The sequence below is a fragment of the Gossypium arboreum genome, chromosome 11, assembly GCF_025698485.1.
Source record: "Gossypium arboreum isolate Shixiya-1 chromosome 11, ASM2569848v2, whole genome shotgun sequence".
Taxonomy (NCBI): Eukaryota; Viridiplantae; Streptophyta; class Magnoliopsida; order Malvales; family Malvaceae; genus Gossypium; species Gossypium arboreum.
Window position 1 is genome coordinate 34,783,468 of NC_069080.1, and position 18,227 is coordinate 34,801,694.

Sequence of the window (18,227 nt, forward strand, 5' to 3'; positions counted from 1 at the left end):
TAATAATGCAAGAGCATATCTTGATATCAACAATCATAATTTGCCCATCTCAACTACCGAAACCATTCAACTTTTAACTTCCATATATCATAAAGTAAAATTTTTTATATAAAATCATATATCCCGAGAACATTCTTAACTTATAGAATACTTGAAATAGTACTTCCTGTATAATTTTACCTTATAATTCATCGGCACGTAGCCTACTAGGCTCAAGGCCTGAAACAAATACACTGGCACAAAACTTGCTAGGCTCAAGGCTTGATACAATTCACCGGCACGAAGCTTACTAGGCTTAAAGCCTAATATAATTCATTGGCACAAAGTCTGCTGGACTTAAAGCCTGATACATTATCTCCAATACAACTCAATTTCAATATTAATTTTCATCAACCGTCATTCAATAATTACAAACATCATAGTTATCAGAATAAATTAAATATCAAGGAATTAATATAACATATTACATGTATACAAAATTACCTGTACAGTGACGGCTAGTATTCGACAATGATTACTTGACTACTTTTTCCTTTCCGCGTTTATCTATCGAGGCACTCGTTTCTTAATCTAATTATTATAACTTAACTCAATTAATTCAATTAAACACCTTTAAACATCTTATTAACATAAAATTCTATAGTTCACTAATTAAGAGCATTTTATGCAATTATCACTAAACTTTTATATTCTATGCAAATTAGTCCTTAATCTTTAACTTCTAAATTTAAACGAATTGGGTTAGAATGGCTTGTATCGAATCTTCAATAGTCCCTAAACAGTCCCTAAACAACTAGATATTAGCTAGAAGCCCTTGAAATTTCAAAATTATACCAATTAAGCCGTTAACTTCAAAACTAACTTACAATTATGTTACAAAACCATCAAGAACCATCTTCAAACTTATAATTTCATTCACAAACAACAAGACATCTAAATTCATTCATGGTAAACTCACAAACTCTTCAAAATTCTACAAATTGACATACGAGTTGCATGAATTAAGCTTCAACGATCATGAAAATACAAAAAATTAACAAAACAAAAGCCAAAATCACTTACATGCAAAAAAGGACATGAACTGACTCTACCAAGCGTATTTCTATGGTGGTTGCGGTTGAAAGAGTTTGAAGGAAAAAGATGATCACTAATTATTTTTGTTTATGGTTTTCTTATTAATCTATTTATTATTTTACCCTTAAGTTTAAACCTTAGAAATTAAACAACCAATGGTCATTATCGTCTTTTAGCTATATAGGTGGTCTAATTATCAACTAAACCCACTAACTCAAAAATTAATTGTCATTTAACCCTTCTAACTAATGACTCTTAATTTTCGTAACTTTTACGATTTTGTCCTTTTTACTTAATTAGCTAACTAAATGGTAAAATTAACATACCAAATTTTTATATGATCTCATAATAATTCTGTAAATAATAAATAAATAATAACTACTGACTCACTGGCTAGAATCGAGGTCCTAAAACCACTGTTTCCAACATCACTAAAAACGGGCTGCTACAATTCTCCCTCTAAAGAAATTTTTGTCCCTGAAAATCTTACCAGAAAAGAGGTTCGGGTATTGTAATCTAATAGATTCCTCTATTTCCTATGTAGATTTTTCAATTCCGTGTCAGTGCCATAACACTTTAACCACCGGTACACATTTATTCTGCAATTTTTTCACTTCCTAGGCTAAAATCTTAATCGGTTATTCATTATAGGTCAGATCAGGCTATAACCCAATCTCATTCGTAGACAATACATGTGATGGATCGGAATGATAGCGATAAAGCATCGAAACACGAAAAATATTGTGGATTCTATCATGTTTTAAAGGTAATGTTAAACGATATGTCGTAGGTCCAATTCTTTCTAGAATTTCATACGGTCAGATAAATCTTAGACTGAGCTTTCCTCTTCTATTGAAACGCAACACTTTTCTCTAGGGTGAGACTTTCAAAAAGAGTTTTTCACCAATAGAGAACTCAATATCTTTACATTCTAAATCTGTATAAGATTTTTGACGATCAGATGTAGCTTTCAAGTTATTATGAATAATTCTAACTTTATCCTCGATTTCTTGAACCAATTCAACACCTGCTAACTTTTTTTCATTCAGCTCAAACCAATACAACGTGCTTCTACATTTACACTCGTATAAAGCTCCGTACGATGCCATTTTTATGCTTGATTGATAGTTGTTATTGTAAGAAAATTTAGCCAACGATAAATATTTTTCCCAGCTACCCTCGAACTCAATGATACAACATCTGAACTTGTCTTCCAACACCTAAATTACCAGTTCTGACTGGCCATTTGGGTGAAAAGCTATACCAAAATTTAATTTAGTACTTAGAGCCTCTTGTAATTTACCCAAAAACCAGGAAGTAAACCTCGAATAACAATCGAAGATTATTGATAATGGAACACCACGCAATCTAACTATTTCTGAAACATACATCTCTGCCAATTTTTCAAGTGAATAATCTGTATGTTAAGTATAAAATGTGTGGATATCGTCAATCGATCAACTATAACCTAGATCATATCTTTCTTTCTCAGAATTAACAGTAACCTGGATACAAAATCCATAGTAATATGTTCCCATTTCCACTCGGGAACCATAATAGGCTGCAACAACTTGAATGGAACCTGATGCTCGACCTTGACCGGTTACACACTAGACATTTGGATGCCAACTCAAAAATTTCATGTTTCATTCCCGGCCACCAAGACATTTGTTTCAAATCACAATACATTTTCATGCTTCTCGGGTGTATCGAATAAACACTACCATGAGCTTCCTTTAAAAGATTCTGTTTCAACTGCAAATTATCAGGTACACACAATCTATTATGGAAGTATAAATTGTTATCCTCACCACCATTTTCCATTTAACCATCAAATTCTGATCATACAATTGCAACTCCCATATTTTCTGTAAAAACAAAGGTTTAGTTATCAATTCGGCTAAAATAAAACCATCACACATCAATTGAAACTGAGCATTCACCAATCAAAGAGTAAAAAGAGATTTGTGACTCAAAGCATGGGCAATAACTTTTACTTTACCTGGATGATAATTTATTACAAGATCATAGTCTTTTAATAACTCTAGCCACCTTCGTTGTCGCAGATTCAACTCTTTTAGTGTCATTAAACACTTTAGACTTTTGTGATCAGTATACACGTGACATTTCTCACTGTATAGGTAATGACGCCAAATTTTTAATGCAAAAAAAACTATAGCTAACTCAAGATCATATGTTGGGTAATTCTTTTCATGAGTTTTAAGCCGTCGAGAAGCGTATGCAATAACTTTTCCTTCTTGTATCAAAACATATCTCAAACTATTTAAAAAAGCATAATTGTAAACAAAAAATTCTTTCCCAAATTCAAGTTGTGTCAACACTGGTGTCTCTGTCAACATGCTCTTCAGCTGATCTAAACTCTGCTGACACTTTTTAGACCATACAAAGCAAACATATTTCTGTAACAGTTTTGTCATAGGTAAAGCTATTATCAATTTTTTTTTAACAAACCATTGATAATATCTGGCTAATCCTAGAAAACTACATATCTTAGAAACATTTCGCGAGGGTTTTCAGTTCAAAATAGTAGACATATTGCTTGGATCAATTCATATTCCTTTCGCTGAAATCTCATGGCCGAGAAATCTAACTTTTTTTGCCAAAATTTGCTTTTGCTAAACTTTGCATACTATTGCTTTTCACGCAGGGTCTGTAATACGATATTCAAGTGTCGAGCATGTTCAACTTCATTTCTAGAATAAATCAGAATGTCATCAATAGAAATAACCACGAACATGTCAAGATATGGATGAAAAACCCGATTCATCAGATCCATAAATGCTATCGGGGCATTCGTCAATCCAAATGGCATAACCAAGAACTCATAGTGTTGATAACGAGTTCTGAACATTTTTTTCGACATGTCAACGTCTTTTACTCACAATTGATAATAACCAGATCTGATATCAATTTTTGAAAACACCAAGACTCTTTTCAGCTGATCAAATAAATCATTAATACGAGACAACAAATATTTATTCTTTTTCTTGACTTTTTTTAATTTTTGATAATCTATATACAACCTCATCAACTCGTCTTTCTTTTTCATAAAAAACAGGTGCACCCTAAGGTGATATACTCGGCCGTACAAAACCCTGATCAACTAACTCTTGAAACTAAAATTTTAATTATGTAAGTTCGGTTGGAGCCATTTGATACAAAGCAATCAAAATTGGAGCAGTCCTTGACACTAACTCAATAGCAAATTCAACTTCTCGCTCTGGTGGTAAACCCGGTAACTCCTCGGGAAAAACATTTTGGAAACTCCCATACCGTTGGCACCTGATCCACTTTCTTTTCTGCCACTTTGGATCTGTGCCTTTACTACCGAAATCATACTCGAAACACAGTTAGATTTATTAGGTCTAATAGAAATCACGTCTCCATTCGAACATCTCAAATCAACTATTTTTCGTCGACAGTTCACCACAGCATCATGTATATTCAACTAGTCCATTCCTAGAATAATGTCAAATTCATTGAAAGGTAATAAGTTTATATCGGCAGGAAAGTTATAGCCTTGAATTTTCAGTAGACACTGCTTGCATACCAAGTCAACTATAACACTATAACCAAAAGGGTTTATTACTTTAACAACACAATCAGTATAATTGAAATGTAAATTATTTTCCGTCATTAATGTAATGCATATATATAAATATGTTGACCAAGTGTCAATTAATTCATACACACTAACATTAAAGATAGAAAAGGTACCAAAAATAACGTTAGGAGCTGAGGCTTTTGCTCGCGCACGGACGACATAGGTCCTAGAAGAAGCTCTAGCTTCAGATGTAACTGACGTGTCTCTAGCTCTGCTCTTGTTAGCTCCAACCGAACTACTATTTCTAGGACGTCTACCTAGAGTAAGAGTAACAACAGGTTTTGCGTTTTGATCTTTATTAGGCTTAGTTAGCTCCAGAAAATCCTTCTTAAAATGGTCAGGAGATCCAAAAATGAAACATGTCCCATCATTCAATCTGCATGCTCCAAAATGATATCGACCACATGTAACACCCATAACCTATATCCGTCGCCGGAGTAGGGTTACACGTCATTACCTGACATAATACAACTCAAATAGACATTTATTACATTGCATACTATGTAACTCATCCACATTAAGAATACTTATTTTAGCCAGAAAATTTTGAAACTTGATACATATACACATTTTAAAACTAAATGAACCATATTACTTAACTTAGGTACCAGTCACATAAGTGGCATGATTATTAATTAATATAAACAAACATGTCTTGTACAAAAATGCAAATTTAAACAACTACACAACAATAGTCATACATTTTCATAAACATCATTTAAATAAATATCATATAAGACTAAACATACCTCTTTTCTAGTCACTTGACCATGCACATATTGAACCGATTAAAACATAAGTATCATAGCAACATTTGATAAACCGTAATTTATACATATTTTTACCCCACGCTTAACGTATTTTATGGATGAATTTTCCTTAGTGAATTCGATGCTCCTAATGCCTTAATTTCATGTTTTACACTTAGGTGAGCATAGAAGAGCAAAAGGAACGAGAAACGGGCCAAAAACGGAGAGAATGACCCAACGTACGAAATCAACACGGCTTGGACTTCCTCACACAGGCAGACCACACGACTGTGTCAATTTGGCAGAATCGAAGCACGACTCACACGGGTATAAAACACGCCCGTGTAATTTTAACAGGCTCAAACACGGCCTGAAGTAATCGCACAAGGGCGTGTTACACGGGCGTGTCCCTGCGGAGCCCAAGTTGAGTCCAATTCGAAAAAGGCCACTTTTGAGGGTTCTTAGGCATTCCAAAAGCCTATAAATACACCCTATAGGAGGAAGAAAGGGGCACACAAGGAGGAAGGAAGGAATTACTCGAAGGAAGCCAATTGATCCAACTCAAAAGCTAGCTTCACCATCAAATTGAAGATCTCCCTTCAATTTCCCTTCAGGAGTTTTGGATTTTCTTTATGTTTTGTACTCATTATTCTTCTGAGATGTTTTCCTTTTTAGTTATGAACTAAATCCCCTAAATACCTAAGGGGGATGAAACCTAAGACGAATCTTGTTATTAATTTCTGAATTATATGATAAATATTTAACTTGTTCTTAATTATGTGTTCTTAATTCTTGTTTTGATATCCCAGGATACTGATTCAAGATAAGCTCTTATTCAGAGGAGGAATAAACCCTGTCTAAGAGTACATTTTTTATAATTAAGCGGAGTTGATTGCGCGCCTAGAGATAGGGTGACAAGATTTTTCCAGATTAGGGTGAAACCTAATAAGGGGATCTATAGATCGAGTTAATGCAACCCTAGGGTGTTAATTAGAGAAAAGTCTCAATTATTCAATCTAGGGATTAGACGTTATTAGTCTTGAATAGGGATAATAACATAACTTAGGGATCTCTACGGAACAAATTAAATGAATAAATTGTCCGATTCGGAGTTAGAATAATAAGTGAAGTCTAGGTGGATTTTTCCTTAGGTATTGTCTTAATTCAATCATTTTCGAAAAGTAATCCTCCAATTCTACTTTCTGTGAATTCTTAGATTAGTTAATTAGTTAGTTAAAATAAAACCACCTTATTCTTAGGCTAGATAATAAAAAGACAGTCATTACTAGTACTTTTAGTTCCTTTGGGTTCGACAATCCGGTCTTTCTAAAACTATATTGCTGTTCGATAGGTACACTTGCCTACATCGCGATAATAGTTAGTTTCAAGAAGGAGTAATTATAAATATTTAAAACTTACCTGTCATGAAAATCGCGATCAAGTTTTTGGCGCCATTGCTGGGGAACTAAGATATTAGGAACACTCAATTTTTATTACTTTAGCCATTTACTTTCCTTACAATTTAATTTAATTTATTTTTTTATTATTTATTAATTTACTTTTCTTTCTCTTGTGAGTTTTTATAGTTTATGACTAGAAGAAACACATCGGGACCTACTCTTTGACGAAGAAATTGATCGCATACGATTCGCGAAACCAACGAGAAATAAGGCGAAGCTTAAAATACACATAGAACGAGTAAGAGGACGATACTCAAACCCAAACCGAAGAGATGGCTGGAAACCAAGACAATCAGCTACCTCCTACAATTGCTGTTAATCAAAATCCTGCTCCATGCACTATGTATGATTATGTTAAACCTTCTTTAATAGGAACTGAATCGAGAATAGTTAGACCTACTGTAGCTGCAAATACTTTTGAACTGAAACCTAACACTATTCAAATGATACAGCAATTTGTTCAGTTTAACGGTTTGCAAGATGAGGATCCCAACGCTCACTTAGCAAACTTCTTAAAATTCTGTGATACATTTAAAATTAATAGCGTTTTTGACGATGCCATTCTTCTTCGGTTATTCCCTTTTTCATTGAGAAACTAAGCTAAACAGTGGTTGAACTTGTTACCACGAGGGTCAATTACTACTTGGGAACAAATGACCGAAAAATTTTTACTAAAATATTTTCCGTTGGCTAAAATGGCTAAATTACGTAATGATATCTCTTTTTTTGTGCAAATGGATTTAGAAACACTCTACGATGCATGGGAGAGATACAAGGACCTTTTGAGAAGGTGCCCCCACCATAGATTACCGCTTTGGCTACAGGTTTAAACGTTTCATAATAGCCTGAATCCTTCGACTCGGTAAATGGTTGACGTAGCTACTGGGGGAACCACCAACAACAAAACACCTGAAGAGGCTTACGAATTTATTGAAGAGATGTCACTAAATAACTATTAGTGGCAAGTCATGAGGACTAAGCCAACTAAAACAACAGGCGTTTAAAACGTCGATTCGGTTACTATGCTATCAAACCAGTTAGAACTTCTAAATAAAAAGATTGATGGTTTACTTGGTTCTACTCAGGTATATCCAGTAATGAAGTGTGGGACGAATGGAAGAGGAGCATGCACAGAGTATCAACCTTTCAACCTTAGCATCGAGGAGGAACAAGTCCAATATATGGATAACAATAACTCTAGATCCCAAAATAACCCATATAGTAACACTTACAATGCAGGTTGGAGGGACCACCCAAATTTCTCATGGGGAGGTCATGGGAATCATAGGCCACAACATCCAACAGGTTTTCAACAACTACCCTACCAACAAGAGAAGAAGCCGAACCTTGAAGAGATGCTCTCAAAGTTTATATCGGTGTCAGAAACTCATTTCCAGAATACCGAGACAGCACTTAAAAATCAACAAGCATCGATCCAAGGTCTCAAAACTCAGGTAGGCCAGTTGTCCAAACTAATTTTCGAATGATCACAAGGTAGCTTGCCAAGTAATACTGAACCCAACCCAAGGGAACAACTCAACGCAATTAATGTTCAAGATGAAGAGGATTCGTTGAGCCTGAGCCAAAACCGAGGCAAGAAACTGTAGTGAGCAGAGGTCAAGGTGAGGTAGGTCATAATAAAAAAAAATCAGTGAATGTCGAATATAAACCTCGTGTGCCACACTCCAACGCGACAAGGAAAGACTGCTCAGATGAAAAATTTGGTAAATTCCTTAAACTCTTGAAAAAATTACACATTAACTTACCATTTATTGATGCTCTATCATAGATGCCAAACGCAATGGAATTTTTAAAGGAGCTTTTAGCAAATAAGTGAAAGTTGGACGAGGCGTTGCATGTGGAGCTAAACGCAGTTTGCTTAGCTATTCTACAAAATAAGCTACGCAACAAATTAAAAGATCTAGGGAGCCTTACAATTCCTTGCTTAATTGGTAGTTTAGATATTAATAATGCATTAGCTGATTTAGGGGCTAGTATTAACGTCATGCCTTACAAAATGTTCAAAAATTAGGTCTTGAGAAACCCAAAAAAACTAGGATGAGCATTCAATTAGCAGATAAAACTATAAGATTTCCTAAGGGTATTATTGATGATGTGCTAGTTAAAATCGATAAATTTATATTTCCCGTTGACTGCATTGTTCTAGACATAGAGGGGGATAGAAACACTCCTTTGATCTTAGGAAGACCCTTTTTAGCAACTGCTAAAATGATTATCGATGTTGGCACAGGTGAGCTCACACTTCGTGTGGGAGACGAAATAATCACCCTTCAAGCTCGCAATTCTAACAACACATCGAAAATTGAAGGTGATTGTTTAGACCAATCTACTAAAACTGACAATATGGTACAACCGATTTTGCAGGAAATAAGTTTGAAGGAAGTACATGAACCATTCTCAAGCAATAGTAGAGGACCTATTCATGAAGAACGAAGGCTACAAATTGAGGAGCTAGATGAATGGTGGACGCATAAACCGATAACGCCTGATAAACCGACACTACGCCAGAACAAGCTCAATACCTTTCCAAATTAACTTATGGTTGAAGATAAAGTTTTATTAGATGTCGTAGATCCTCACTTGTCACTACCAAACCGAATGAAGACGTCCTTCTTACGGTACTTAGCATTTTCCCATTCGGTACAGTCAAGGTAATTCATTCCAAATTCGGCATTTTTAAGGTAAACAACACTCTTCTAAAACCTTATTTTGATAAGATGGATAGCAGGAATGAGGAGTATAAACTCCTCAAACCACCATGACCATTTAATGGAGAGGTAAGTCGAGCTTAGACTATAAATAAGCGCTTCTCGGGAGGCAACCCGAGCACTAACTGTATTAGCTTCTTTAAATTTTAGTGTTCAACACCTAACTTACTAACGGAGCTCTTGAATACAGGTTTTCCACAGAGACAAGTCCAAGCCACGGGCGTGCTTAGGATTGTGTGAAAACAGGGCAAAGATTTTCCCCAAACATGGGCTACGATAAGTGGCCACGGGCATGCGACCTGGCGGTGGACAAATCTGCCAAATGAACACGAGCGTGCGCAGAACTACACGACCGTGGGAGAAGCGAACCACATCACACACGGTCGTGTAACATGATCATGTAGACACACGGCCTATACCCACGGGCGTGCCTGAAGGCCGTGTGACTATATCTCACTTCGCGATAAACACTGGCGGGACATGATCCACACGGGCGTGTGAATCGGCCGTGCCACTCGAAAAATTAGATCATCTATCTTATTTTATTTTATTTTTCTTTTATTAATTTTTGGAGATTCTTTTGTTTTTAAACACGGCTTATTTTTAATATTACTATCAAATTATTCCCCCAATTCTCCTTTTGTCCTTTAGAATCATGTTTGTCCTCCAGCTTTATTTTCAGCAACTCGCTCTCGCTAATCCAGGAATTCAATCTATTTTTAACTCAGGAAGTTTCACTTCTCTCCCTAACTTATTTTTATATTCTTTTCTATATATCTATATTTGTACATTGAGGACAACGTACATCTTAAGTGTGGGGGGTATTCATTTCATTATCAGAAAATCCTTGAATGACTACCTTGTTCTCTTGAAAAAATATCATATCATGCTTAGGATAAATTTTGATTGATTTATGATTTTGATTGATACATCTTGAATTAAAACATAGGCATTTATGCATTGATTGTTTAAACTTTAAGACGTAAGAGAATCGAGCATGATAAGTTGATTTTAAGAATTTAAAATTTTAGGTTGTTTCCCCAAGTCTAGGTATTATCTTGAATTGGAATTCACAAGTTTAAACATCAAAAAGCCATAATTTTTGTGAGATTTTTGAGCCTTTTGGGCATTTATTAATTCTTTCATGCTCAGTTTTATTATTGCTTTAAGTGCGTCAGTATTGAATTGTTATTCTAGAACTTGCCTAATTATGCATGTCAAGACCACACTATTTGATTTGATATGTCAAGATAATAGAGGCACTTAGGATTAAACCACTTATGCCATGAAAAGCCTACCTCCACATTGACCCTTAATGAACCCCCTTGAGCCTAACAACCCATTTCTTGTATTACCTGTGACAGCCCAAAATTGACCCTAGTCGGGGTGTGGTTTCGGGACCACAAAACCGAGGCATAAAAATAATTTAAAAATTTATTTTGATGCCTATGATATGTGTTAATTTGTGTATGACATTTTGATGTTTCAATTTAGAATTATAAATGTGAATTTCACTAGAAAGGACCTAGTAGTAAACTTTGAAAGTATGATGGGGAAATGTGTGATGACTAGTTGATCATGCATGCAAAAATAAGGGATTTGCATGTCAAATTTCCCCAAAGATGGTATAGTGGCCGGCCATGACAAGGGAATATGGGCAAGGAAAACATGTTATGACATGTTTTGTTAATGCATGATGTGATAAATGATAAAAAAATTAAGCATGTAGGAAGAGAAACAAAAAAATCAAAAATTTGCTCATCCTTTCCCCCCCTTTTTGCCATGAGTGAAAGAGAAGCAAAGAAAAAAGTTTTGTTCATCCATTTTTCTCTTCTTTGGCTGAAAATACTAAGGAAAAAGGAAGGATTTTTGCTTCATGCTTGGTTTAGAAGAGAACTAGAAGGAGATTCGGCTATAATTGCATCAAGATTAAGGTATGTTTGAGGTTGTGTCATGAGGTTCATGCTTGTTTTGGTTGCTAACTTGATGTGCATGTTAGCCATGGTTCAAATCCTTGTTATGCCATGAAAATGGTATTTGGCCAAGGTTGATATTGTGTTAAAGCCATTGCGTGCTAAATGTGAAGCTTGTTGATGATGCATGTAATGATGGATTGACTACTCTTGAAATTTCTTTTTAGTATTCTTGAGTAGGACATTGAATTCTTTGTTTAACCATGACCAAAGTTAAAAGGGTATGGTTGTGATGTATTCGCCATGGTGCATTCATGAGCATGATTTATGCTTGTTACTTGATTGGTAAAATTTGTGTTTGGATGGGTATGAACCCTTGAGATTGACCATGCACCTATATATATATATATGTTTGCACATGATGTGTTGGAATGACATATATACTACCTCAAAGTATGTATTTTCATGTGATTGTGTTTTGATTATGAAGCAAATGATAGATGTGTATTGAGCTACAATATGTAAAGCATTAGCTAGTAAAATGTGTGCCATGCATGTGTGGTATTAAACATGTAATTGGCCTCAACATCAACATGCATAATCGGCCCATGAATGAGTACCAAAGAGGTTGTGTTGTTCGGCCATGAGTAAGCATGTTGAAGGCTTTGTGTGTTGAGTCGATTCATGAATTCGTACTTATGTGACTTTAATGTCTAGTGAATATATGTGGGCTAAGTGCCTTGAGTTCCTCTTTTGATACTCAAATGATTGAATCAATTTATTTGCTAAATTAAGCTCAAGAGCAAGAGGACCAAATCCGATAAAGGGAAGGAAAAAGTAGTCGAATAGCCATCGGAATCATTCGACAACATCCGAGGTAAGTTTTGAGTATCGAAACTTAGATTTTGATTCGATGAATGAAGTAATAAGCAATCGAAATTCGCCCTTGTATATGGCCATTGAGCGAAATGATATTTTGTTAAGTGAATTGTGCATAAAAGTTTTGTTGTGAAAATGAAACAAAGATGTGTATGAATGTTCGAGTGATATCGGGCTAAGCCCGAAGGCAATTGTGCGAGCTATGATACAGGCTAAGCCAGAAGGCAATTGTGCGAGCTATGATACCGGGCTAAGCCGAAGGCAATGTGCGAGTTGTGATATCCGGGTTAAGTCCGAAGGAATTTGTGCGGGTTACCATACCGGGCTATGTCTGAAGGTGTTTTGAGCAGTAGCTATATCCGGATAAACTCAGAAGGTATGTGAATTGAAATTTATAAGCTGCTGGAAAATTTTCAGTTATTGCACATGTGAAATTCCCAACAACAAGGTATGTTTTGTGTGTGCTTTGCACACTATGAGTAAATCGTCTGAATATTCGCTCTAATGATAAATGAGCTATCGGCATTAACTAGGCCGTTATTTGCGTATGAATATAAGAGTTGGGATTGTGAAGTAAGCATGTCTTTGAGAAATTGTGCATATGAATTATTGTTTAGCTACTTGAATGCTATGCTTTGGTTGTGTGTATATTATGGCTCGAAACTTACTAAGCATAAATTGCTTACTCCGTTTCTTTGTTTCTCTGTTTATAGATTTTGCTCGTTAGCGATCGGATTCGGGATCATAGAAGTTGAAGTCAACCACACTATCAAAGCCCTTTTGGTACTCCTTTAGTTGAGTTTTGGATATGGCATGTATAGGACTACCCTCGGTTATTTTAAGTACTTGTGGCGTATATGTGTGCGGCCATGCGAAAATGGTTCGTAATAGTGGAGTATGGAATTTGACCATATGTGGTTTGTAATTATATTTGGTTTCATGATGTGATTATGGTTTGGAATGAGAGAGTTGGTCACATGATCAGCCATTGGAATGGTTAAATATGATCATATGTGGACCTAAGTATGACTAGACTATAGTTGGTCCATGGGAACTACAATATAGGTAAAGGCTACCTTAAAAGCAGGTGCCATTTGCGATGGCGTGGATGTGAAAAATAACCAAAATTTGTAAGAATGGTGTTAAATAGTGAATAAATTATTTGATCGAACCTTGACGAGTCTATTTTCATATGAAAGTAACGAAATGATCATATATCGATATCTGAGAGATATTAAAGTTCTCGTGAGGCAGGGGCGAACGGTTTCGGGTCCCCTGTTGCGACTTTGAAAATTTTCCATAATTATCCAGAATGAATTAGAAGTCATGCCTTATATGTGCAGATTCCTCTTTGAGTCTAGTTTCATTGGAAACAACGAGTATCGATATTGAAACCACATGCAGAGAGATATTCAAGTTGTAACTCGCAAAGGTCGGTGTAGTCGATCCACGTAACATGGGCGACTTTAACTAATAAACTGTACCAATTGGCCCGACCAAAATTCTAGAAATAAATCCATGGATGGATATATGAGTCTAAATTCAGGTAAAATTTACGAAATCAGTTTACGAGTTGTGAAACTCGAGATATGCTTTTAAGGCGACAGCGATGCAGTTTTCGACTTGCACAGGAATGTCAAATTGGTCGATTGCCATAAGTGGTTTTGGCTTGTTAACCCTCGTGTCCGATTAACCAACAGCGGTCTTGGGTTCGGGGTGTTACATTACCCTTAACATTAACCCTTAACCCATTATTTTTGAAATCCCCTCAATTAAATTGATCCTTATTTTTGTCAAGATCTGAGTTGGAATAGTTGCTTAGCTATGTTTTATTCTATTTTGTATTTATTTAACTTGTTCTTTAAAAAAGAACATGTATACATATTAGTAGTAGTGATCTTTTGAGCTAAAAAAGTTAAATTCCATATTCTGAGAAGAAGCTCTGTTGTACGCAATTAATGACTAGTCATTTTTCTAGTTAGGCAACTTTTCAATTTGATCTCGATTCTAACCTTTTTCTTTCAGCTTGTGACCACACCCCCTAACCAAGCCTTGTTATAACCCTCTAAAGACATTTTGATTTATGTTTTCAACTCTATTTATAGTGGTAGAGATTTGATTTTCATGCAAGCCTATGGTAATGACTTTTCTTTACTGACTATTGAGTGCTTCATTCATTGTCCTTAAACACCTCGAGTGATTTGAGTGAATCTTCAGTGAGGATGTGAAACTCTGTGATATTCTAAATCAAGGGAAATTACTTAGATAAGGGGAGACACCTATGTTTTCAGGATAAAATGCTCAACTTGGAATGTTTGAAACTTTGATATTCTTTTAGTTGAATTCTCAATGTATGATTACCTGTGGATTATTTTGAGACATTATCAATAGAAATTGTAAGTTGAGAAGAATCTATTTTGATTATGAGTTGAGGATTTTGCTTGAGGACAAGCAAATGCTTAAGTGTGGGGGTATTTGATAAACCGTAATTTATACATATTTTTACCCCATGCTTAACATATTTTATGGATGAATTTTCCTTAGAATTAGTGAATTTGATGCTCCTAATGCCTTAATTTCATGTTTTACACTTAGGTGAGCTTAGAAGAGTGAAAGGAACGAGAAACGAGCCAAAAACAAAGAAAATGGGCCAACGTACGAAATCAACACGGCCTGGACTTCCTCACACGGGCAGACCACACGGCTGTGTGAATTTGGTTGAATTGAATCACGACTCACACGGGTATAACACACGCCCGTGCCATTCTAATAGGCTCAAACATGGCCTGAAGTAATTGCACACGGGTGTGTCCCTGCGGAGCCCAAGTTGAGTCCAATTCAGAAAAGGCCACTTTTGAGGGTTCTTAGGCATTCCAAAAGCCTATAAATACACCCTATAGGAGGAAGAAAGGGGCACACAGGGAGGAAGGAAGGAATTACTCGAAGGAAGCCGATTGATCCATCTCAGAAGCCGGATTCATCATCAAGACTGAAGATCTCCCTTCAATTTCCTTTCAGGAGTTTTAGGTTTTCTTTATGTTTTGTACTCATTATTTTTCTGAGATGTTTTCCTTTTTAGTTATGAACTAAACCCCCTAAATACCTAAGGGGGATGAAACCTAAGACGAATCTTGTTATTAATTTCTGAATTGTATGATAAATATTTAACTTGTTCTTAATTATGTGTTCTTAATTTTTGTTTTGATATCCCAGGATACTGAATCAAGATAAGCTCTTATTCAGAGGAGGAATAGACCCTATCTAAGAGTACATTTATCATAATTAAGCGGAGTTGATTGCGCGCCTAGAGATAGGGTGACAAGATTTTTCCAGATTAGGGTGAAACCTAATAAGGGGATCCATAGATCGAGTTAATGCAACCCTAGGGTGTTAATTAGAGAAAAGTCTCAATTATTCAATCTAGGGATTAGACGTTATTAGTCTTGAATAGGGATAATAACATAACTTAGGGATCTCTACGGAACAAATTAAATGAATAAATTGTCCGATTCGGAGTCAGAATAACAAGTGAAGTCTAGGTGGATTTTTCTTTAGGTATTGTCTTAATTCAATCATTTTCGAAAAGTAATCCTCCAATTCTACTTTCTGTGAATTCTTAGATTAGTTAATTAGTTAGTTAAAACAAAACCACCTTATTCTTAGGCTAGATAATAAAAAGACAGTCATTACTAGTACTTTTAGTTCCTTTGGGTTCGACAATCTGGTCTTGCTAAAACTATACTACTGTTCGATAGGTACACTTGCCTACATCGCGATAATAGTTAGTTTCAAGAATGAGTAATTATAAATATTCAAAACTTACCTGTCACGAAAATCGTGATCAACATTACAACATGATTGAACATGCCATAGTTGCTTATACAACATGTGCATATTTACTAATATTAATAAACTATATCGAACATAGTTACCAAATAACCAAAATGTATCTTTTCTATTATCACAATTTATACGCATATGACCATAATAAATTGAAGCACTTTGAGCACAAATAACAACCAAAAAGTACACCCATTTCGCATGCTTATTATCATGCCTATAATTAACTACTCACTATCAAACAATTAGCCAACATTCGGTTATTCAAAATAACTTCAATATGACTTTTAAAATTTTATTCACTGTTTACTATCCAAAACCGAAACTAAACAGCTAATTCATAAGTAAACATGTCATAAGCATATACCTTTTATTTTAAATAATGTTAGCCGAATATAAACATGCATTATAACCTATTTTAACTCATAAAAATAACCAAAGCAACTATACACACACTTACTCCCACATGACATTAACATTTAACTAAAAAATCATATTCATGTCTATACCAAATTTCATCATGACTCAAACCAAAACACATATTAAAACATCACAAGTATACCATGAAACATAATTCCCACAATAACTCTAAAGTATAACCGAATGCACATAAGTAATACCACATATATTCAACCATCAACTAACTCATTAATCAAACCAATTCATATAACCTAATACCACATATATATACACCATGAAATATACTTCCAAATTGAATTTAAGTCATAGCCACATACACACAAACTTTAACATTATAATCAAGCCATTTTCGCATAGCTATCAATATATACATACTTCAAAATCTAACATAATAACTAGCCTATACATACCATAGGTTCAAGTTCAAACTTATAAAATACCGTAAAAGTGATTGACGGTTTAACGGATTTCTCTGACGATCCCCGAGCTTGTAACTAGCTTCCAAAATCTATAAAAACCAAGAACATACACACGCACAGTAAGCTTGAATAGCTTAGTAAGTCATAAGCAAATAAATCATTTCCATGACATTTATAATTCAATATAATTAAACCAAATCATACCAATCATAATCACATATATAATTATTGTAACACCCCTTATCCGTACCCGAGACCAGGACCACGTACGAGGCGTTACCAGACATGTATTCAAACATTTCAGGAATTACAGGTTATAAAATTTCATTCTAGTATAAAACCAATCAAATAACATCTTAGTGTCCCTACTGTGGGCTTATGATACCTGAAACATATGTTGAAAACGATCCGGGACTAAATTGAGAACTTGCAAAGGTTCATGAAAAAGTCTCTAGGTAAAGCCTCACACACCCGTGTGGTAGCATAGCAAACGCCCGTGTGCTTTGGGACTCGCCCATGTCCCTTACCCGTGTGGAATTAATGGAATTTAATTTTCTACTTCGAACCTACAGGGGTTTTCACACGGCCAAGCACACGCCCGTGTCTCTGGCCTGTGTCCTTCACAAGGCCTAGACACGCCCGTTTGGTCTCCCCTGTCCAAAAACTCGAGCATTCTATTTATGATGTTAGCATGCATTTAGGGGTACACGACCAAGACACACGCCCGTGTGCTAGGCCGTGCCCTCCACAGGGTTGAGACATACGGCCGTGTCTCTACCCGTGTGTTTACTACCATGCATTCTGACTTGAAATTCTTAGGTGCAGGGGACACACGGCCATACCACACGCCCATAGAGTGGTCCGTGTGTCAGACACAGCCTAGACACATGCCCGTGTGCCTACCCGTGTGGACCATGATAGGCTATTTTCCAAGCCTTTAGTCACCCCGTAACGTGTACTCTCATTTATAAGTTTCTATAACACATAACCAAGCCTAATTATACTCCTACATGGACTTGGTAAACCTCATTGCATGCAAACCTCATCTCATGGGTTTACACATGCTCGGTTATTCCTTTTATATTAAGGTTTTCTATACCTTATAACATTTTTAAGATT

At 35.6% G+C, this 18,227-nt stretch overlaps 1 non-coding gene across 1 annotated transcript; it reads right to left on the reverse strand.

Moving 5' to 3' along the window:
• Positions 1-7,609: 7,609 nt before the first annotated feature.
• Positions 7,610-7,716, reverse strand: LOC128284864 (small nucleolar RNA R71). Its single transcript, XR_008275284.1, has one exon. It is a non-coding gene; the product is annotated as a small nucleolar RNA R71 (small nucleolar RNA).
• Between the last annotated feature and the right edge of the window lie 10,511 nt (positions 7,717-18,227).